Below are 23,811 nucleotides of genomic sequence, written 5' to 3'. Positions count from 1 at the left end.
TTTGAATTGTATGCCCCAAAAATATGTGCTATAAATCCTAACCCCTATACTTATGGATGTAATCCCACTTGGGAATAGAGTTTTCTTTGTTATGTTAATGAGGTCCTATCATTGTCTTAAACCAATCATCTCTGAGATATAAAAAGAGCAGATTAGGTACAGAGAAACAAGCACAGAGGGGAAGGCATAAGCCACATGAAGATCGCCAAGGTACCAAGGAACAGAAGTTGAAAAGAGACAGGGACCTTCCCCCAGAGCCAACAGAGCAAGAAAGTGTTCCCCTAGAGCCAGTGCCCTGAATTCAAACTTCCAGCCTCCTAAACTATGAGAAAATAAATTTCTGTTTGTTAACACCACCCACTTGTAGTATTTCTGTTATAGGAGCTCTAGATAACTAAGACAGCTGTGGTGAGGTGTTGACCTAACATCCAGTCTAGAATTTGGTGATGTCAGACTTGAGGGAGTGTCCTATACATATGTACACAGTCTCTTCTGTCCCCTTCCCAAAAACCATATTGGTGCTCTGCAAGACGTTCAGAGCCCTTCACATATCTCTATGGGATAGAGTTATAAGTGCTTTCAATTCATCTTCACGTATGTCAACTTTCTCTTCTTCTAGGACATGTCTCACACAGGGAACCATGGGTTCCAGAGTCAGAGGACTAACTTGCAACCTCATACACCAGGACTGCAATGCAGGGATGATCTTTGACAGATAGAGACGAGGCAAAATACGGTATTCTCCACGTATTTCTCAGTCACACTACTCCAGGCATCCTGAGAGTCTTGAGTTATGGTATAGCTTTTTCCAGAACCACTAAGTTAAAGCCTTTCTTAAGCATTGCCTTGTGCTAGCAAAGCTCAGAATTGGTCCCAAAATGATATCTATTACTCCCAGACCATGGAGATGAATTCCTTATCTTTGCCCAGTTGTTTAACACAGACTAGTATAGTCTCTTTCCTGTACCTGGGGGATTATAAAGAAGCAGATGTGACAGTCAGTCTTCAATGAAAATTTTTTTAATCATACTCAGGATGTCCTGACAAGAAATGTGACTGGTATCTTTCAACCCAGGCCAGACTCCTACTTTTGACCACCATGAGGGTGGCCAGCTCTAAGTGGCTCCAAGAGGATTGTTATGCCCCCAAAGTATCTGCAGAGCTACTAGTAGAAATCTGACTCCAGAACCTTCACATTAGTGTTTGTTATACTATTAAAAATCTATACTATTCTTTATATCATAAGTAGTTCACACCCATCGCAGGAAAAAAAAATAATATCGATAAGCAAACAAACAAACAAAAAAAACTTCTCCTGAAAGCCTCCCACTCAGAGTTGCCATTGTAAATATTTTGGTACATATCCTTCCAAATTTTTCCAAATAAAAGTTGGATAGTACACTTATACTGTCCTATTGTCTACTTTTTCTGCCAACATATTATGAGCACCTATAAGAAAAAAAAATTTTTTTTATATAACAAAGAAATATACATAATAATTTTAACGGCTATGGAATATTCCCTCAAGTCACAATTAATTACTAATAGCTAAAACTTATTGGAGTTGAAGATCAAGCATCTAGTCAACCAATATGTGGCTGTCCACCTTGAAGGAGGAGATTACTGTGTCTTCAGAGAAGTCCTGCCTCCACTTTTCTGCGATCACTACCCCAATATTTATCACAGCTCTTGCCTATCCACCAGGATACAATCAGAAGGGCACTTCAGAGATTGGCTCTAGAAACATCTGTCAAAATAGGACATAAATGAAGGTAACCATAAGATTAAACTATACTAGAGTTAGCTACTTATTCCATTTTTAATTTTGAAGTATGCCCTGCTAAGTTGTTCAGTCTAGCTCACTAGGAATTTTACATGACACCAGAACATAGCCTAAATAATACAATGCCAGTAATAAAAACTTTCCCATGTTTGGACATATTACAGAAAGAAAGAAAGTGGTGAATCGCTCTTCTCTTGTTGCCAAACAGAAATATAAATAACGTCAATTAGTCAAAGTTCTCCCCCTTCAAGAAAGTCTAAATATCTCTTACTCCTTTTCTCTGTATCCTGTCTTCCAAATTCAAATTATTATTCCAACACTAAGCCTCCCATGAGTCCCATTTTTCCCATAGCCAATAGGACATCTACGAACACCACCACCCCCAAAGTTATTATTATTCTTTGTAATTTTTGTCATCTTGAAAGTAAAAGACAGCAGCAATTGGTTCAATCTCTTTTGAGAAGAAAATTAATAATACATATCAAGAAACTTGTAACAAAACGTTTGTATCTCTTGGCTCAATTATCCCACTTCTGAGGTTCTAGTCCAAGGAGGTAATAACAGCAGCTAAATTTTACAGAGTGCTTACTCTGTGCTGTGCAACTTCCTAAGTGAGATAGAGATAGATATGGATAAGGCCAAATACATGTAATACATTGATACATGACACATTGATACATGTAAGGCTCATAAGAGAAAACAATTAGAAGAAAGAACCTAAATAGCCAACCATGTGGCACTTATTATAGTAAATGATGGAATATTATCTAAGTACGATATTTTATCATAGAAATTATGGCTATATTAGCTATATTTGTTTTCTGTTATTGCTGTAACAAATTACCACAAAGTTGCTTAAAACAACACAAATATATTATGTTACAGTTCTGTAGGTTAGCAGTCTGACCTGGGTTTCGCTGGGTTAAAAATCAAGGTGTCAGCAGGATTGTGTTCCTTTCTAGAGGCTCTAAAGCAGAAATCAATTCTCTTGCCTTTTCCAGCTCCTAGAAGCCATATACATCCCTTAGCTTGTGGCCTCTCCCTCCATCTTCAAAATCAGCAGACTTGCATCTCTCTGACCTTTCTTCTGTAATCACATCTTCCTCTGACCCCAGGTGGGAAAGATTTTCCACGTTTAAGGATCCATGGGATTAGATTAGGTCCATCCGGATAATCCAGGATAATCTCTCCACCTCCAGGTTCGTGGATTAGGAAATGAACACCTTTTGGGGGACATTATTCTACCTAGTTCAGTGGCTATGAAGATTATGTAGTGGTAGCCAACAAAATGTGTAATGTTCAGAGGAAAAATATATCTTTTTAAATTATTATTATTATTACTATATAATGATAACTACCTCTATGGGACAAGTACACAGTAAAAACAAGAGCAGCAGGAAATATACCAAATGCTAAGGGAATTTGTCTTAGATTCGGAGAGAATTTTAAAAACGTAATGTGTTCAAACCCTTTAACACATACTAGCTGTACAACATTTGTTTAGTAACGTAACTTCTCTAACCCCCGTTTGCCGCTCTGTAAAACAGAGGATGAGCACCCATCTCAAAGAGTTGAGGTGATTAAGAAATTTTCTGATAATCCAGATAAAATGCTTAATACAGTGCCTGACACACAAAACCAAAAAAAAAAAAAAAACAATTCCGACTCATGGAGACTCTGTAGTAAGCACTTAAAAATGTTAGCAACCACTATTATTATCATATTTTCTTTTAGCTTCCAGATTTGGAGATCTCATTATCTTTCAGAGTGCTGTGCTTTTGCTCACCAGAAAAGCAAGTGCGTAATATGGAGAATTTGCCAGACACCCTTGCTCCAATGGAACCCGGAAGACCAATACTTCAGGTTAAGTGTGAGCTCTCTCCCTGGTTTTGATATGCACCTTGAAAAATTCCTCCCATATGAAATATTAAAGTGTTTTTTCTTCAGAAAGCAACTATGCCTCAAGGCTTCAGGTGCTTCTTCTGCTCAGATCAACAGGTATTTTCAAAACTTCAGCGGGCTAACAATTGAGAGCAGTTTTGAAAAACCATAGTGCATTTTATCCAGCAATTGGATGAATTTGAATTATTTGCATTGCCTTAAAATTCCTTCCCGATAAAAAAAAAAATCCCTTAGCATTTGGTATACTTACTGCTGGTCATATTTTTACTGTGTGCTTCTCTCTGCCACTTTGTGCTTGTTTGCTGCTCTGTGAACTACAATCCATGGGAAAGACAGCAAAAACTCAGGCCATTTAAAACCTTCCCAGCAAAACTAGGGCACTTGCGGTTCCAAATGGTTTTCTCTTTGCTTTTTGACATCTAAATTACTTTATTTCTTTTGACTGAACTGCAGAGTTTGAATTATATCTGTTTAAAAAGAAAAAACAAAAGAAAGTGAAACAAAATAATGAGGAATTACAGGAACCCAGTTGAAGGCATCAGCTGCCCCGTGCCTTTATTTGTCTGCTGCAATTTGTTTTGTACGTCACACAAAAATGTGGCTTTCATTTTCAAATGACAAGTGTAATGGAGTGTTTTCTGAAAAAAACAAAACGGTATTATCAATGGCAGTCTCTGATAGTGTCTCGCTAATGACTCATGGTTGTCAAACTTAAGATATTTTATACAAGGAGAAAAATTAGTCGTTTTTTTTATCACTATTTTTTTTATTGTGGTACAAGTATACATAATAAACATCTGTTAATTCAACAATTTCTACATGTATAACTCAGTGACGTTGATTACACTTCGCTTGTTGTACATGTGGTATCACTAATCTTTTCCAAATCATTCTATTTCCATTAACAGAAACTCAAAACCAAAACCGAACCCATTGCTGCCAAGGCAATTCTGACTCACAGTGACCATATAAAACCAAACCCACTGCCGTCGAGTCAATTCCGACTCATAGTGACCCTATAAAAAAAAAATTTTGTTTTTTTTGACCCTATACAACAGAGTAAAACTGCCCCGTAGGGTTTACAAGTAGTGGCTGGTGTATTCAAACTGCTGGCCTTTTGCTTATCGGCTAAGCTCTTAACCACTGCGCCACCAACAGAAACTCAGTGCCTCCTAAATAGTAACTCTCCCTTCTCCTCTCCCTCCCACCTACAGTAACCACTAATAACCTTTGGTTTCTATATATTTGCCTATTTCATGTAAGTGAGATCATACAGTATTTGTCCTTTTGTATCTGGCTCATTGCACACAGCATAATGTTTTCAGGGTTCATCCATGTTATAGCATGTATCAGGACTTCATTTTTCTTTATGGCTGAGTAATATTCCATGGTACGTACAGTAAAACCTGTGAGAGCCAGTAACTGTAAAAGGCAGCAACCTGTCAGAGAAGAAAAACTCATACATTCTCCACTAAAATGAAAGGTAGAAAAGCGGTAAGACTGTACCTTGTTAAAGACAGAAAACTTAGGAGACCCAGAAAAGCAAGGCAGTCCCATCAAGTTCCGGCTCTCACAGTTTTCATCGTATATGCCACATTTTGTTTATCTTTTCATCTGTTGACGGACATTTAGGTTGTTTCCACCTTTTGGCTATTGTGAATACCGCTGCAATGAACACTGATGTACAGGTTTCTGTTTGTGTTTCTGCTTTGAAATCTTTTGGGTATATACCTAAGATTGAGATTGCTGGGTCATATGGCAGTTCTATGTTCAAACTGTTTTCTACAGTGGCTATACCATTTTGTATTCCTACCAGCATTTAAAGATGTTTTGAATGGAAAGGATATGAAGCTGCTAGGGGCTTTGCTGGTGGGTGCTACATGAATACACAGCATTGGTTCTTTCTCTTTGAAAGCTCTCAGTACTTATATGAGAAAACTATTGATTGACTATATTCTGCAACTCAGTGAAGGGTCTGTTGGAGAGATGGTCAAACCCTCCAACAGAGTCACATTGGTTCATTGAAAATTGATTCATTGGTTCACTGAAAATTTTATACAATGTTCTTAAAACTAACTAGTTGCCGTCGAGTGGATTCCGACTCATGGGGACCCTGTAGGACAGAATAGAGCTGCCCCATAGGGTTTCCAAGGAGCAGCTGGTGGGTTTGAACTGCTGTCCTCTTGGTTAGCAGCCGAATGCTTAACCACTGTGCCACCAGGGCCTCAAACAATGTTCCTAGGAATACTATAAAATTTGTACTCTTAGGTCCTAGACTAGAGCACAAAAGAAGAAATTGTTTCAAAATTACTTACAAACTAGACTTTGCTGGATAAAAGATGATAAAAAAGAAAACCAGTGGGGGTGGTCAGGGAGTTGGGGCACCTATCAGACTTCAAAATTTTTTTTCTGGCTAAGTCTAACGCTGACTGGACACACAGCAGCTCTCTGGTGAATACCAGTCTGCAGGTATCTTCGTTTTTTCCTCCCTACACTCTCCATTCTTTTCCACCCTTCGTCCTTCCCCAGGAGGCTCACCTGTGTGGATTACATAGCCTCCCTTGCTTTTTTTTTTTTTTTCTTGCCTATGGCTTCCTGTTGGGTGTGGCCAGTGGGGAACCATGGCAGGAAATCAGACGAGGGAGAAAGGCGAGGTCAGGATGTTTAATCTCCTAGTCCTCTCCCTGAAGGGTGGTCTCAGGCTGGCTGTGCCCTTTATTGAAGATCACTGTGCCCCCAAAAGTGCTTCCTCAACACAACTCTCTTCATCTTAGTTCTGGTAACCACTTCTTCCCCTTCAGACCTAGATGAGGTAACAGCCCTATTGCTACTAACCCCAGGCTAATGTATTTTTCCTTACGGTTTCCTTAAACCCCACACAAATAGTCTCTTTATAAATAAACCCTGCTAATTACTCCAATTAAAATGTGTCCTCTGTTTACTATTAGATTTGCATAGTGTAATGGATTGAATTATGTTCCCCAAAAATATGTGTCAATTTCGTTAGGCCATGTGTGGTTGTCCTCCATTTTGTGAGTTTCCTATGTACTAAAATCATAATCTCTGCCTGTGATTAAAGAGGATTAGGGTGACATATAACACCTTTGCTCAGGCCACATCCCTAATCCAATGTAAAGGGAATTTCCCTGGGGTGTGGCCTGTACCACCTTTTGTCTTACAAGAGACAAAAGGAAAAAGAAGCAAGCAGAGAGTTGAGAACCTCATACCACCAAGAAATCGTTGGGGGCAGAGCACGTCCTTTGAACCTGAGGTTCCTGCGCTGAGATGCCCCCAGACCAACGGAAAATTGATGACAAGGACCTTCCTCCAGAGCTGACAGAGAAAGCCTTCCCTTGGAGCCGGTGCCGGAGTTTGGACGTCTAGCCTACTGGACTGTGAGAGAATAAACTTCTCTTTGTTAAAGCCATCCACTTGTGGTATTTCTGTTATAGCAGCACTAGATGACTAAGACATATAGTATACATAGATTTGCATTTTCATTAGACATTTGGAACATTTCTATGCATTCCCCAAAGCACAACACTCGACTTGCTTTTTTATTCTATTATTTCCAACATATTTATTTATTTCCAAATGATGGACAATACCTTCTTTCCTATCATCTCCAAGACACAACAAAAGACCCAGGATAAGAGTCCGGGATGGGATAGGCTCAGAGATGACATAAAGGATGAGCTACCAAAGATGGATTAATTTTTGGAAAGGCGTGAATATTAAGGACAGGATGGAGTTTCAGGATATGGGCTAGGCATTACTACCAAACCAAACCTGTTGTCATTTCGGACTAAGAGCAACTCCATAGGACAGAGTAGGATAGCCCCATAGGGTTTCCAAGGAGCAGCTGGTGGATTCGAATTGCAGGCCTTTTGGTTAGCAGTCAAGCTCTCAACCACTGCAGCACCAGGGTTCCATGCATTACTAGTTAATAAAAATAAATCGTTTCCATCTTGGTGAGGCCTAGTTTGATGTAGTACCTAGAAATGCTCTTCTTCACTTTTTTTCCGTAGAATTTTAGAGGGGCAGCATGGGATTAACTTTAAAACTTGGACTTCGGAGTCAGTCTTTCTAGTTGAATCCTAGTTCTGCCGCTTCTAGCTATATGACATTGGATAAGTCATTTAACCTGTGTATCAATTTCCTTGTCTGTTAAATGTGGATAATACTATTATCTGTTTCCTAAGGGCATTGTGAAAATTAAAATAATTGGTCCATGGAAGTGCTTAGAACAGTGCCCAGTCCCTAGTAAGGGGTCTGTAAGTGTTACCTATTAACATTTGGAACCAGAATGGACCTCAGAGCTAAAGTCTCAGACAAAGAGGTAAAGGACTAAAGACCAGGTCCTAATTACAACTAATTACAAGAAGGGCAAAGACTAATCTCAGGTTTGTTCACTGATTCATTCGTGCAACAAATATGTACTTCACCAATGTAACGGAGACAGCAAAATACCCAGTAATTTAGCCAAGTTCAGACAAATGGCTAGCACCAGAGCAAGAACAAAACAAACAGACAACAAAGACAACGACCACAAAACAGAGCCAGTGATCCCCACCTGTTTGGCTGTTTTTCCCCTCCATCATGCCACCTGTGGTGCAGCCTCACTGTTAGAATCTCCACCTTGGGTTTTACTCAGTTCCTTGTCTAGCATTCTTTGGAAAATCCACCCGCATCACATGTGGAGCATATGATCTTACATTTGGTGCTTAGATTTTGGTTTTTGGCAGATATGCAAAAATGAAAAAGAGCAAGAAATTCCCTGGAGACTCCACAGCTGTGCATGTGAAAGAACACAAATCTCTCCAACTAAGATGGGGGCAGGAGAGGGAAAGAAGGAAAAAAAAAAAAGAAAGTAATTTATGCTCTGAGATTTCCCTCCGGATCGGCATTTTCTGAAAGTCTCAGATGGTATGGTTTTGTCTGTGTGTACTAATTTCATCCTCCTTGGTCAAACCATTTCCTCCTGGGAACACAGAAGTCCTCCTGGTTGGGGAATTATCTCTGCCACCAGAGAGGCCAGCATCTCAGTAAATCCTCATTTAAGTGTGAAGATAGCTGTAAGCCCTTTAAATGCGTAAGTGAAATTAAATCACAGAACTCTGTAGGGTAGGTTTGATGCTGCCCAAAGACTCCCCAAGTACAGAGTTAATCCTTAAGGTAACAACGAGCAAATCTAAACGTTCTATCCAGGATAGATGATTTCCCTGACTGTCAATGAGAAGAGTTGGGTGAGACTCAATTGAATAATAAAAACAAAACCCATCCATATCAATGGGTCAACGTAAGACACAACAAAGTACATAACTGAAGTAAATTTCCAGGTAGCGTGTGCTTGCAACAATACATTAGAAGGTTAAAAGCCTCTTTTTTCCTTTGGATTTTTTAGATTTTAAATCTACAGTCAATAATCTTAATAGAGAATGGCTCTGCTTCAGGGAGGGAAGTTGGTAGGTTTTTCCCAGTCCTGGCTGAAAGTCAAAAGTCTGGTGTCTGTTCTCAATGCTACTATTGTCTGCTGTGGTTTTCCGCCTTCTTATGGCTCATTTTTTCTGTTATTGAACATAATGCGTAATCTATATATGCTCTGCTTTAAGCACACACATACTAGTTTCTTTACATAGTGGTGAGTCTGAGAGTATTAAATTTCAGTTTGAGTTATAGAAGATGTAATTTGTATTTCAGGAACACAACTATTGAGACAAGTGCACCTTTCCATGCTACTATTTTTTTTTTTTTTTTTTCCTTATTGGAAAGAAGGAAAACCTGGTGGTGTAGTGGTTAAGCACAATGGTTGCTAACCAAAATGTCAGCTGTTCAAATCCACCAGGTGCCCCTTGGAAACTCTATGGGGCAGTTCTCCTCTGTCCGATAGGGTCGCTGTGAGTCAGAATCAACTTGACAACAGTAGGTATGGATTGAAAAGGATACATAAGATGATTTGAGAATAAAAAAATAATAATAATATTTGAAATTAAAAACATTTTCTTCCATATGCTTAGTAAGGAAAACAGTAGAAACAGGGGCTTTATGTTAGTTTTAAATGAGCTGATCCGTATTACTTGAGCGCATGTCATAAAGCCTCTTGCAGATAAAATAGCTTCCTGTGCAATTTTATAAAAGTTAAAGCTTGTCTGATTTCCAACACATGTCGGCTCTGTGTTACATGGTTTGAAAAGGAGCTACCAGACACCCAGGTATTATTACCTAAACTCCTGAAATCTATTTTTAATATCAACCACGGAGAGTCAGCTCTTTCAAATAATTAGGTAAACAAAAGAAAACAAAACAAGAACACCGCCTGAGCTTCTCTTCTTTAAAAGTGGAAACGTGAAGATCCTCTTGCCAGGCACTCTAAACATTTGCCTTTTCTTTCAAGTGAGGACCACGATCCCCCACCTGTCTTTCCCTTTCTATGCTGGTTCTTGCATATCAATACTTAGGGGTGGACCTATTGTTAAGGTCAGATTTTTTTTTCTTTTCGTAAAGGATCAGATTCTAAATGTTGGAAGAATCAAACTCTCCCTCTCTTGTAATCCTTATTTCAAAGGTCAAATGAAGACCTCTCTTGTCACTGGTCTGCATTTTCCTACCAAATCTAAATATCTCTATTGTTCACCTAAAATCAGGTTGTAAAGGGCCCTTTCAAAAACACCTTATAGGACTATTTGGAGCTCTGGTGTGGAGTGGTTAAGAGCTCAGGCTGCTAACCAAAAGGTGGGCAGTTGGAATCCACCAGCCTGCTCCTTGGAAACCCTATGGGGGCAGTTCTTTTATGTCCAACAGAGAATTGACTGGATGGCAATGGGTTTGGTTTTAGAGACTAGTCAGATTATACCCACTTGGTTTAGATATTTGAGGACTCATTTCAAATTCCAGGAATTAGTTATTCCTGGAAAATTTAGCTTCTTTTCTAAGGTAATTGTTCTGAATCAGATTTCTGATTTGATTTTTCATATTATGCTACTATCAAAAACTGAAAGAAAAAAAAGTTTTTTTTTTTCCAGGAGCAACCACTTGGACAAAGAACTGATACATCCCCACTGAATATCTTTCATTTCCTTCTGAGGATTTTCAACACAAGGATGGCTCCCATTGGCTTCGAGTGTCTCTTTAATTAAAGAGATGGAGATTGAGGACAAGCAACAGATCCTTGTGAATATAAAATCATCTGGTCCTCAATTAGTCTGAGGGTTGTGTAGTGAGACATTTTAGTTGTTACTTTCTATTTTATTCTACTCGTTCCGGCCTCATAATCTTGGCTGCTAACTGTTCTAGTTGGAGCTCACTGTGATGAACAAATCAAAACATGAAATGAGAAGTTGTCTTATCATTTCCATACAATAGGAAATCTGGGTAAGGTCGTCTAACCCAAATTAATGGATGACTTACCTGTCAGTTTATTGTACTGTGGTGGTTTGTATGTTGCTATGCTGCTAGAAGCTATGCTACCGGTATTTCAAACACCAGCAGAATCATCCATGGTGGACAGGTTTCAATGGAGCTTTTGAACTAAGACAGACCAGGAAGAAAGGCCTGGTGATCTACTTCCAAAAATTAACCAATGAAAAACCTAAGGATCACAACAGAATATTATCCTATACAGTGCTGGAAGATGAGCCCCTAGGTTAGAAGGTGCTCAAAATATACAGTGACCGCAACAGTGGACTTGAGCATACTAACAATTGTGAAGATGGTGCAGGACTGGGCAATGTTTCCTTCTGTTGTACATAGGATTGCAGTGAGTAGGAGCCGATTTGACAGCAATAAATAACAACAACAACATCTTGTGTGAAAGACAGTAAAACGGCCCTCCAAGATGTCCACATCTAACCCCTGGAACCTGTGGTTGATACCTTAGACAGAAAAAGGGACTTTGCAGATATGATTAAATTAAGGGCCTTGAGATAGGCAGATTACTCTTGATTATCCAGGCAGCCTTAGGTGTTATCGTGAGCATTTTTATCACAGGGGACCAACCAGAGGGGAATTTGTCTATAGAAAAGAAGGTGATGTGATGACGGAAGCAGGCTTCGAAGATGAAGGAAGGAGCCACAAGCCAAGGGATACAGCGGGCCAATAGAAGCTGAATAAGGCAGGAAATGAATTCTCCCCTCAGAACCTACAGAAGGAACCAGACCTGTTGACACCTTGACTTAGCTCGGTGAAACAATTTTGGACTTCGAACATCCAGAAATTTGTGTTGTTCTTGGCCACTAAGTTTGTGGTAATTTGTTACAACAGCAACAGGAAACAAACACATACATGACATTAACCCTTTTGATTTGTGTGTGTCCAAATAGTTTTGAATTAACTCTTATTTTGGATTCCTAGCCAGACAGATGGTATTTGTAATGACACATCACTGCAAAAAAAAAAGCAGAATGGATATTTGGCTGTAGAGTCCTAAATCTTAACTTTAATGTGAATCACAATATAACATATGTACTCATATATGTCCATTGCTGCCGAGTCGATTCTGACTCATTGTGACCCTATAGGATACAGTAGAACTGTCCCATAGGGTTTCCGAGGAGCAGCTGGTGGATTCGAACTTCTGACCTATTGGTTAGCAGCTGAGCTCTTAACCACTGTGCCACCAGGGCTCCGTGAGTTGTTTAATGTAGAAATTCAGGGATCTTAATTATGTTTAGCTCAAGAATAATAGTAATAGAATTTAATGACTTTGAGATTCCTTTTAGAAAGTAAATAAGTAGCATAAAGAGCCCTGGTGGTGCAACAGTTAAGCACTCACTCACAGCTAACCGAGAGGATGGTGGCTTAAACCTACCCAGCAACTCTGTGAGAGAAAGACCTGGTGATCTGCTTCTGTAAAGGTTATGCACACCTGTTGCCCTTGAGTCAATTTCAACTCATAGTGACCCTAAAGGACAGAGTAGAACTGCCCCATAGGGTCCCCAAGGCTATAATCTTCATAGAAGCAGACTGCCACATCTTTCCCCTGTGGAGCAGCTGGTGGGTTGGAACCACCAACCTTTCAGTTACCTGGTCAAGCACTTTAACCATGGTGCCACCAGGACTCCCTGTAAAGATTACAGTCTAGAAAACCCTATGGAGAAGTTCTACCCTGTCACATGGGGTCGCTATGAGTCAACATTGACTCAACAGCACCTAACAACATTCATAGCATCTACATATATACAAAAGAATATTCTCTAAACCCTAGATTTTGATCTTATTTGATTCAAGAGACAAAGTAGTAGTACTGGCCATCAAGTGTTTCATTTTTATCTTTTATGGCACAGGGTACTCAATGGATTCCAAATAACACTCCATATAGGGGGCAAATAATCAGTTCTGGGATTGTTATTCCGGTGAGATGTGATGGAAGATTTTCAACCTGTAAATATCACTGGGCAGCCTAGAAAATTACAAACAATTCAGTAGTCCCTTACACATCTTAATTTCTAACATGGCCTGGGACCTTCTGTGTAAAATGTATTAAGAGAAAGGTCGCTGTTGCATGTCATAGAGCGCTCTGAAGAAGCTGATCTCTGAGAACTCAAAGTCAATTGTACATATATACTGTAGGCTCCACGAAGCAACGTTCTATTACATCAAGGCAGAACTCTCATTTTGTATCTCACTTCCGTGCCCATGAAGGCTTTCTGACACTCTCTGAAATGTTCAGCGAGTCCAGAAGGGCAGCATCAACACTTTCATAAGCATAGGGGAGTGACTGTTCTCCAGGATTCTCCTCTTGCTCCTCCTCATTGCCATCACCATCACTAATATTTGTAGTGAACTTAACAGTTTACAAAGGGCTTTCATTCATGTGACCTTTACTGACATTTGGAGTTGGATGGAGCATTTGAGCACTTCATCTCGCAAAACTTTCGTGGATAAACAGGGCAGCAGGCATTATTATCTTCATTGCACAACTCCCAACAGAGTGTGTGTTACATTAGGTTTTGTTGTTTTGTGCCTTCAAGTTGATTCTGACTCATAGCAACCCTATATGACAGAGCTGAACTTCCCCAGGGGGTTTCCTAGGCTATAATCTTTATGGAAACAATCACTGGGTCTTTTCTCCCGTGGAGCTGTTGATGGGTTCGAACTGCCAACCTTTGGGTTAGCAGCCAAGCCTTTGGGTTAGCAGCCAAGCGCTTAACCATTGCACTACCAGGGCTCCTTGTTACGTAAAGAATGTTTGATAAATGTTTATGGAAAGAATGCTTGCAAATAAGGAAATTAAAACTCAGCGAAGTTCTGTAGTTTCCCCATTATCTGACAGGCAGAAAGAGAATTGCTGACACTAGAACTCAAGTCTCTCAATCCAGTATGTCTGAACCCATGGAAATGGCTCTACGGTGTCTTATTTGAATGATAAGGAGAGGATCAAGAGGCAATGATTCATCAAAAAGTACACATTCAATGGCCTTATTTCACCACATTTGAAGAATGGGGGTGGGGAGAAGAAAGTAATGAAAATTGATGATGCCTGAACCAGCTTTAAAAACAAAAAATCAACATCATAATATTGTCACTGGATGTTGATGGTTTGTTGTGAAAAGCGGAAGGAACTCAGCAATGTGGCTGTAGGTCATTAGTACTTTCTGTGTCCTTTCTTTTTCTCAGTGGGAAGCAGGAGTAAGATTTCCTCTCCTTTGTGAAACTGAAGACAGTTTCCCTTTCTAGACTTCAGTTTTCTTCACCAGCAGTTAATACACAGCTAACCCATCTCAGGTTGATACGTATGTAAATTTACACAATTGTTTCTATTTGTAAAGGAAAAAAGCCATTGTCAATAAAATGTGAGAAGTGTTCTCTTGAAAAGTCCTCAATCATTCACAGCAAATGTGTTTAAACTGGCAAGGACCAATGAAGGCATCTCCAAATCTTGCTCTCTGCTGGAGACCCAATTCTGTATCCACCCAGCACCTGGGTCACTGGGAAGCCAGTAATTAATTGGAAAAACAGAGGATGAAATTTAGGGTATTACATAGCCTAATGTACCTATCAAAGGTCTTAATTCAGATTGATCTAGCTTGATGAAGTTCCACAATTTCACGTAAAAAGAGCTGATATTTATTGGGCTGCTACCTCAAAACCAATACCTCAAAACCCAATAGGTAAAGCATTATTAATTCTGTTTTTAAGATGGGAAAACTGGGAAATAGATGGCTAAGGAACTTTGCAAAGCAGTATAACACTGAAGTTAAGAGCTGGGGCTGGAGTTTAATTGCCTTGAGTTCCAGTCCTGACACAATCATGAGCTAGTTTGTGACCTTGGGTAGAAAATTGATTCTCTGAGCCTCAGTTTCTTAACTGGTAAAATGAGGGTGGGGATCAGGACCTGCTGCATAAAGTTATTTTGATGGTCAGTGTCAGACTATGAATACTCAATGAATTATAACCATTGAAATGATTGAGGTAGTAAAGTTCACAGATGGGATTCAAACCTCAAGTTCTTCTTATTGCACCATGTTGCCCTTTAGATGATGTTCACAAGGGCAAGAATTTCTCGTGGTTAGATGTCTTGCATTAGAACTACAGATAGAAATTTTCAGACATGTAGGCACTCATCTCAGGCCAGGAATGGCAGGATCAACATGCATTTCCAGGAAACAAAACGTCAGGATATAAACAATTTGTCCCTGGAAAGAATGTGTAAAACCAGATCAGCTAATGCCACTCACCTAGGCAGTAAAACTCACTCCCTCTGTCTTAAGCTGGGTTCTCTAGAGGAGCAAAACCAGTGAAGCATATAGATAAAAAAAGAGAGAGATTTATTTCAAGAAAATGACTCATCCAGTTGTAGACGCTGGCAAGTTCCAAATCTATGAGTCAGGCATTAGGCTGGAGGCTTCTCCTGACTCAAACGGTTGCAAGGATTGACAAATCCAAAATTGGCAGGTCAGATGGCAGGCTGCTGGCTCATGTCCCAAGAACCGGAGGTCAGAGGATGATGAGTTGGATGCAGGTTCGAGATACAGTAAGCTTTGTCAGGACGTCAATATACATTGGATGCAGGCCACACTCCCAAGGAAACTCACCTTTCAATTGATTGGCTGTTCACATCAGATCACAAAATGGAGAGTAATTACATAATATTTGCCAAACCACTGAGAATCATGGTCTAGCCAAGTTCACATATAACCTTAACCATCACAGTCCACCCCTTGTCAACTTGGCACCTGTACACATCTCCTTAAACCATATATAATCTATCAGTAAAGACAACAACAAAGTCATATTTGTGCCTAACATGATACAACTAACATGTGTACAACCATATACACATACACACATATAACAGAACAAGAACACATACACACATAGAACAAAACAAGGAAGAAATACTAAAAACCATTACGATCCTCATTTCTGCAATTGGTCACGTGGTCGTAGCTGGTATTTAGAACTACCTTCTTCCACCACCCATTTTATATTCACTTTGCCCTCAGAAAGCACATCAGCTGGTTGTGGTTCCTTGCTTGGTGGGGTGACTCAAATCTTCATTTCTGAAGGGTCTAGGCCATTAGTAGTCATGTCAGAACTGGGTTGCTGTAGTTTTCCGCTGACTTGAATCATAGGGCATGGTAGTACTGAGAGATGTCCTAAGAGATCTCCTGTATTCTGGACATTCTTTTACACCTCCATTATGTAATATCAATGGACTTACCCTCGGTAATGAGGATCAATCATACCAGCCAATATGGTAACTACATTATTTGCCTGATCATCCAGAGGAATGAGGGCCCCAAAGTGGCCCGGTGGCATTCTAAACTTTCACTTCAAAGAATCAGTGTTGTGTCTCCAGGTGGGAGCATTCTTCCCTTTGGAACTAAGACCTCCAGGCCCACAGAGCATAAGGTCATGAGGACAGGAAGCAAAAATTTTGCAAGTGGCTCACTAAAGGTAATAGTGAGTAGTGTCAGTCCTATTCCCACCCCTTGATTCCTGGACCTATGAATCTTGGCTATGAGAGAAACAGCAGCATATATGGGATGCCAGTTTAGAGCATATATAGCCTCCTGGAGAACATTGCCCAACCCTGCAAGATATTGCCACCTAGCTGGTGCCATAATTGTATGTTTAGAAGGCCATTCCATCACTGTATCAAGCCAGCTGATTCAGGATGATGGGAAACATGATAAGACCAGGTAAAGTGAGTTCATTGATCCAAGGCAATGCTGTGTAGGATACCATGATAAGACATTCTGTAAGTCCCACGGATGGCAGTTTTGGTAGAAGCATTGCGTGCAGGGAAGGCAAATTCACATCCAGAGTAAGTGTCTATCCCAGTAGGAACAAAATGCTGCCCTTTCCATGATGGAAAAAGTCCAATGTAATCAACCTGACACCAGGTTGTTGGATCTTCCCTAAGAATGGTGCCATATCAGGGACTCAGTGTTGGTATCTGTGACCAGCAGATTGGGCACTCACAAGTAGCTGTAGCCAAATCAGTCTTGGTCAGCAAAAGTCTGTGTTGCTGAGCCCATGCATAACCTCCATCTCTGCCACCATGGTCATTTAGTTCAATGACAGGAGAGGCTGGGGAAAGATGCTGACTCATTTCCACAGAACATGTTACCCTGACTACTTGATTGTTAAAATCCTCTTCTGCCAAGGTCACACTTTGGTGAGCATTCACATGAGACACAAATATCTTCACTTTTTTGGCCCATGCAGAGAGGTCTATGCACATGCCTCTTCCCTATACCACCTGGTCACCAGTTTTCTAATCATGTTCCTTCCAAGTCCCTGACCATCCAGCCAAACCATTGGCCACAGCCCGTGAATCAGTATACAGTTGCTTATCTGGCCATTCCTCCTTCCAAGCAAAATGAACAACCAGGTGCACTGCTCAAAGTTCTGCCCACTGGGAGGATTTCCCTTCATCACCACCCTTCAGGGATGACCCAGAAAGGGGCTGTAGTGCTGCCACTGTCCACTTTTGAGTGGTGCCTGCGTATCGTGCAGAACCATCTGTAAAACAGGCACCAATTTTCTCTTTCTTAGTCAACTGATCATAAGGAACTCCCCATGAGGCCATGGGTGCAGACTAGGAGATTGAAGGTAATGTGATGGAACTTGGGTCTGCAGGCATTTGGACCACTTCCTTATATAACTTACTTGTGCCTTCAGGTCCTGCTCGGGCCCGATCTTGTATATACCACTGCTATTTGATAACGGAGTACCACTGTGCATGTTCGGCTTTATGACTCTGTGGGTTAGATAACACCCAGTTCATGATGCTCAGGTCGCATGATGGTCAAGTTAAGCATTCAGTCTGTACTAGGGCCCAGTAACAAGCCAAAAGCTGTTTCTCAAAAGGAGAGTAGTTAGTTATCTGCAGATGATGGCAGGGCTTTACTCCAAAATCCTAAGGGTCTGTGCTGTGATTCACCAATTGGGGCCTAGCAAAGACTCCAAACAGCATCTGTATCTGCCACTGACACTTTAATAACCATCAGATCAGCTGGATCATATGGCCCAAGTGGCACAGCAGCTTGCACAGCAGCCTGAACCTGTTGCAGAACCTTCTCTTGTTCTGGGCCCCACTCAAAACTAGCAGCTTTTTGAGTCACTTGATAAATAGGCCAGAGTAGCACACCCAAATGAGGAATATGTTGTCTCCAAAACCTAAAGAGGTTCACCAAGTGTTGTGCCTCCTTTTTAATTTGAGGGGCCAGATGAAACAACTTATTCTTCACTTTAGAAGGAATATGTCAACATGCCCCACACCACTGGACTTCTAGAAATTTCACTGAGGTGGAAGGCACCTGAATTTTTGTGCAATTAATTTTCCAACCTCTAGCACCCAAATGTTTTGCCAATAAGTCCAGAGTCATTAACACTGTCATTAATGCTTCTTCCTTACTAGGTCCAATCAGCATGATGTAATCAACCAGTGTGATGTCTTGTGGAAAGGAAAGGCAATCAAGGTCCCTGTGAACTAAATGATGACATAGGGCTAGAGAGTTGATATACCTCTGAGGTAGGACAGTGAAGGTGTATTATTGGCCTTACCAGCTGAAAACAAACTGCTTCTTGTGTTCATTTGAAACCAGAATTGAGAAAAAAAGCATTAGCCAGATCAATAGCTGTGTACCAGGTACCAGAAGATGTATTAATTTGCTGCAGCAATGAAACCACACCTGGAACATTTGGAGTCACCAACTGGTTAAGTTTACAATAATCCACTGTCATTCTCCAAGATCCATCTCATTTTTGCACAGGCCAAATAGCCGAGTTGAATGAGGATGTGCTGGGTATAACCACCCCTGCAGCCTTTGATTCCCTGAGGGTGGCAGTAATCTCTGTAATCCCTCCATGAATGCAGTATTACTTTTGGTTTACCGTTTTCCTCAGTAGGAGCAGTTCTAATGGCTTCTACTTGGCTTTTCTTACCTTAACTCTTTCTTTACCTTTGGCATGCATGGTATGTCAGTCACTTTTTATGCCACTGGACCTCAGAGGGAAGAAGTTATTCTGGTTTTAATGCATTTAGTGTCATGGTGGGTCTTTTTTGAAATGCATGAAGCTCAACAGATCAGAGTTGGACCCTCATTGTTGTGTAGGAAGAGCATTTTATTAGGTGATGCTTTTTGGATGTGTTAGTTTTACAGACTTTTACCTTTTTTTCCCCCTTTATTTCTGTGAGATGAGGCTTGCAAGAAAAGTTATGACTTCCCTGTGTGATGTTTAGGGAGCCCTGGTGAGTCTGTTTTGGCTTTTCTGTGTCATATTTGGAAAACCAAAGTTTCCCCCATGTAGCCTAATGGAAAGGCATCCGATAAATTACTTATCTAGCTCTCATTGGTATATTGTCATGCTGCAGATTGGTGGCACCAGAGTGCCACTTGTCTTACTGGTGGCTTGTATTACCAGGCTATATTTCTCTAAATCCATATCCTAACCAAAAATTTAAACATACTCAATTAGTAAGTGTGCATTCTAATACTGGAAACATATGCCATCAAAACAAACAAAAAAAATTAAGGAGAAAAAAATGTAGTAACGAAAGGGACAGTAGCCTTTGCTCCTCATGTCAGGGGCCCAGTGTGGGAGTTCTGCAGTTGCTGAGTACGTCTATTCAAATTATGCATTCTGGAACTGGGGAAATAACTACAGATGGGTTTGGGGACACAATGGAGATGAACCTAAGCTAAGGCTCCATTAATAACCTGATCTCCATATTCCCCTACTCTGATTGGTGGGCCACAGTGATGTTTTGGGTCTCCTGGAATTAGTGTCAGTTCAGAAGCAGTGTCCAGTAATCCCTAAAAAGTCTGATTATTTCCTTTTCCCCAGTGAACAATCACTGTTGTAAAAGGTCATAGATCCCTTCAGGGAAGGTTGGGAGGATGATTAACAGTACACATTTTTTTTTTTTTAATTTTATTAACTTTTATTGAGCTTCAAGTGAATGTTTACAAATCAGGTCAGACTGTCACATATAAGTTTATATACACCTTACTCCGTACTCCCACTTGCTCTCCCCCTAATGAGTCAGCCCTTCCAGTCTATCCTTTCGTGACAATTTTGCCAGCTTCCAACTCTCTCTATCCTCCCATCCTCCCTCCAGACAGGAGATGCCAACACAGTCTCAAGTGTCCACCTGATATCATTAGCTCACTCCTCATCAGCGTCTCTCTCCTATCCACTGTCCAGTCCCTTTCATGTCTGATGAGTTGTCTTCGGGAATGGTTCCTGTCCTGGGCCAACGGAAGGTTTGGGGACCATGACCGCCAGGATTCCTCTAGTCTCAGTCAGAACATTAAGTATGGTCTTTTTGTGAGAATTTGGGGTCTGCATCCCACTGATCTCCTGCTCCCTTAGGGGTTCTCTGCTGTGCTCCCTGTCAGGGCAGTCATCGGTTGTGGCCAGGCACCAACTAGTTCTTCTGGTCTCAGGATGATGTAGGTCTCTGGTTCATGTGGCCCTTTCTGTCTCTTGGGCTCATAGTTGTCGTGTGACCTTGGTGTTCTTCATTCTCCTTTGATCCAGGTGGGTTGAGACCAATTGATGCATCTTAGATGGCCACTTGTTAGCATTTAAGACCCCAGACGCCACATTTCAAAGTGGAATGCAGAATGTTTTCATAATAGAATTATTTTGCCAATTGAACAGTACACATTTTTGACAGTGTAGTGAGGTTCTTCCTCAAGAGAATCTGGCCTACCGTTCATTCAAGGGGTTGTGGGTCTGTAAACTGGCTTAAGTCTGGGAATTGACTGAGAGGCCTTGACTCTATTATGGTGATTTCAGTTAGACTGCCATTCATTTGGCCTAGAATTCTACTTCTACAGGTCAAGTAAATATTTCACATACAGGGACACCATGACTAAATAGCCAATGCCATGAGTACATATGAGTCAGACTATTCTGATTACTGCTTTGACTCTGCTGTCCATTATGGTAACCATGCCTACCTGTCTTTGTTGATTAAGTGCTGCCACTTGGCTCCTACCGTCACAGGATCCAAGCAGCCCCATTGTAGTTACGTGTCTTAAATCCGTTAGGGCAATCACAACTGTTAAATCTGATGTACATAAAACACAAGTCACAGCAGTCTTCAAGGATGCTGGGGCTCCTTCACAAATTTGTTCCTCACTGTTGTGTTAAAAGATGTGTCCTCTGGGCACTCCACGGATGGGTGTGTGGGTCCAACCTGATAAATCTACTCTAACATGCCAATTTCCCTAGGTCTTTGGATACCTTCTTCTACAGTATACCAAGGCAGGACTGGCATTTTCACTTGATTTAGTGTAGGCCACTGATTAATCCATGCTTTAGTAAACTATTAGATCCTTTTCTAACCTCTTGAGCTGAAACACTGAATGAAGAATCTGTGGTTAATGGGCCCATACCAATAAATTCAGTCTGATCCAACTTTACGTTCCTTGCACCATTATCCCACACCCTTAATAGCTATTCCCACACATATATCCCAGGTTTCTGTTTGTATATTAGAAAAACCAAGCAGTTCTTTTGGAGTATAGTGTACTTCCTCCTGGGTCCTACTTTGTACTTTACCTCTTGGGGTTCGCTGCGACTTAAGTCTAGTTATTGGTCTGGAAGCAAAAGTGGGTGGTGAGAGTGGATCCTGGGGACAATCAAAAATGTTTTGTAAGGCATCTACCTCAGGCAATGCCCCAGGCACCACCCCAGGCTGCATCTCAGACAAAGACTGTTGAAGCATAGCTGGGTAAATATCATCAGATGGGGGTAGAAGGGATAATGGTTTACTGGGGAGGGTGGGTGAGCAGACAAAGATGGAATAATCTCTTCAGATGTGAGTGAGAGGGTTGGTTCTGTTGGCAGGAGTGATTCAATGGAATTTAAAGGCTCAGTGTTTCCATCTTCCTGATTATCTGCCCATATGTCCCCATCCCAAGTTTCAGGATCCTGTTTCTTCCCAACCAATGTCCTCTTTTTCTCTTTAGACACCATTCGAGGTTGGGAATTCAACTGAAGTTGTAATTCAGCCATTCTTACTATCAGACTCTGAGTTTTGTTTTTGGTAATATCAGCTCTGTTACTACAAGAAATAAGGCACACTTTCAGGGCACAAGTGGCAACTTCCAGGTTTTGTGGTGCTTGAGCTGTGACTCTGAAGTTTTGAGCTCATTCCTTTCTTTTACCACTTTGTCTACTAGAAGTAGAACCAACCAACCAGCTTCCTTATACTTCTAATTCTGATGAAATTGTAGAAAAGTATCAAATATGCAATCACCCTGAGCCTTGTCTCTCACAAATATTTCATCTATTGGTGATATTTTGCATATTTCTATTGCCACCTCATGCCACAGATTATCAGTGCCCTCTTTACTACCGGAGGTAGAGTCATTAGCACCTTTAAGAGTAGCCAGAGTTGAGAACCAATTCAGAAAACTCATTCTTATGATTTTGTTCTCTAGAATGACTCTCGGTAACAAATATCTCAGGCTGGGTTATCTCGATAGCAGAACCAGGGAAATGTCTATATATAAACTTATATATATAGATTTTTATTTCAAGGAAATGGCTCATGCAGTTGTGGCAGCTGAGAAGCTCCAAGTCCATGAGTCAGGCATCAGGCTGGAGGCTTCTCCTGAGTCACGTGGCTACAGGGGCCGATAAACCCAAAATCAGCAGGTCAGATGGTAGGCTGCTGGCTCGTGTCCCAAGAACCAGAGGTCAGAGGATTATGAATCAGTTGCAGGATTGAGAGAGGGCAAGCTTTGCCAGAATATCCATATATATTGGATGCAGGCCACACCCACAAGGAAACTCCCCTTTCAACAGATTGGCTGCTCACATTAGATCATAAAATAGAGGATGATTACATAATATCTGTCAAGACACTGATAATCATAGCCTAGCCAAGTTGACCCATAACCTTAACCTTCATACCCCCTAGCCAGATACCTGAGCTTTACATTTCAAAGGATTCTAAAGCTGAAGATGAATCAACCATTAACCCACTATGTTACCTTTGTTCTCTATGAATAAAAACCTCTAACTTGATAGAGACCTCTAACTTAATAGAGATAGAAACCCTGGTGGTGTAGTGGTTAAGAGCTATGGCTGCTAACCAAAAAGTTGGCAGTTTGAATCCACCAGGCACTCCTTGGAATTCCTATGGGGCAGTTTTACTCTGTTGTATAGGGTCACTATGAGTCGGAATCGACTTGATCGCAATGGGTTTGTTTTTTTTTTTTTTGGTTTTGTAATATGTCAGACACTGTAGGAGTTGGTCTTTATATTAAGCTTTGAAGGAAAGGCAAAATCCAATAGTTGGATACAAAAAGAGTCAAATTTCAGAGAGACAGAAAATTGAGCATATGCCTGGAGTGCAGAGAACAGATATGATTTATATGCCAGGCTTTGAACCATAATTTTTTCTGTTCCGGTTATTGCTCTGGTTCACCCAAATTTAAAAAACTCAGTTCTGTTCTGGTTTCACTTCATTGACCATGACTGAACCCATTTTTTACTCTCCAATCTTAAATATATATTCTGTAAATGGATAATATGGGGCAATTTCATCTGAAGAAATATGGCTACCAAATTCATTCCTTACATTGAAAATAATATTGCATTTTTATATTAGTTTGAATTTTGTTCTTCCCAAGATTTCGTAATTAGTTTTGAAAGTA

General features: G+C 40.7%; 1 pseudogene; it reads right to left on the bottom strand.

Annotated features, from left to right (window-relative positions):
• Positions 1–386: 386 nt before the first annotated feature.
• The window catches only part of LOC126082497 (replication factor C subunit 5-like), a 44,657-nt pseudogene continuing 21,232 nt past the window's right edge, over positions 387–23,811 (bottom strand).

This window comes from Elephas maximus, chromosome 9, assembly GCF_024166365.1.
Source record: "Elephas maximus indicus isolate mEleMax1 chromosome 9, mEleMax1 primary haplotype, whole genome shotgun sequence".
NCBI classification, from domain to species: Eukaryota; Metazoa; Chordata; class Mammalia; order Proboscidea; family Elephantidae; genus Elephas; species Elephas maximus.
Note: the sequence above shows the minus strand (reverse complement) of the source record. Positions and strands in the feature narration are given on the sequence as shown.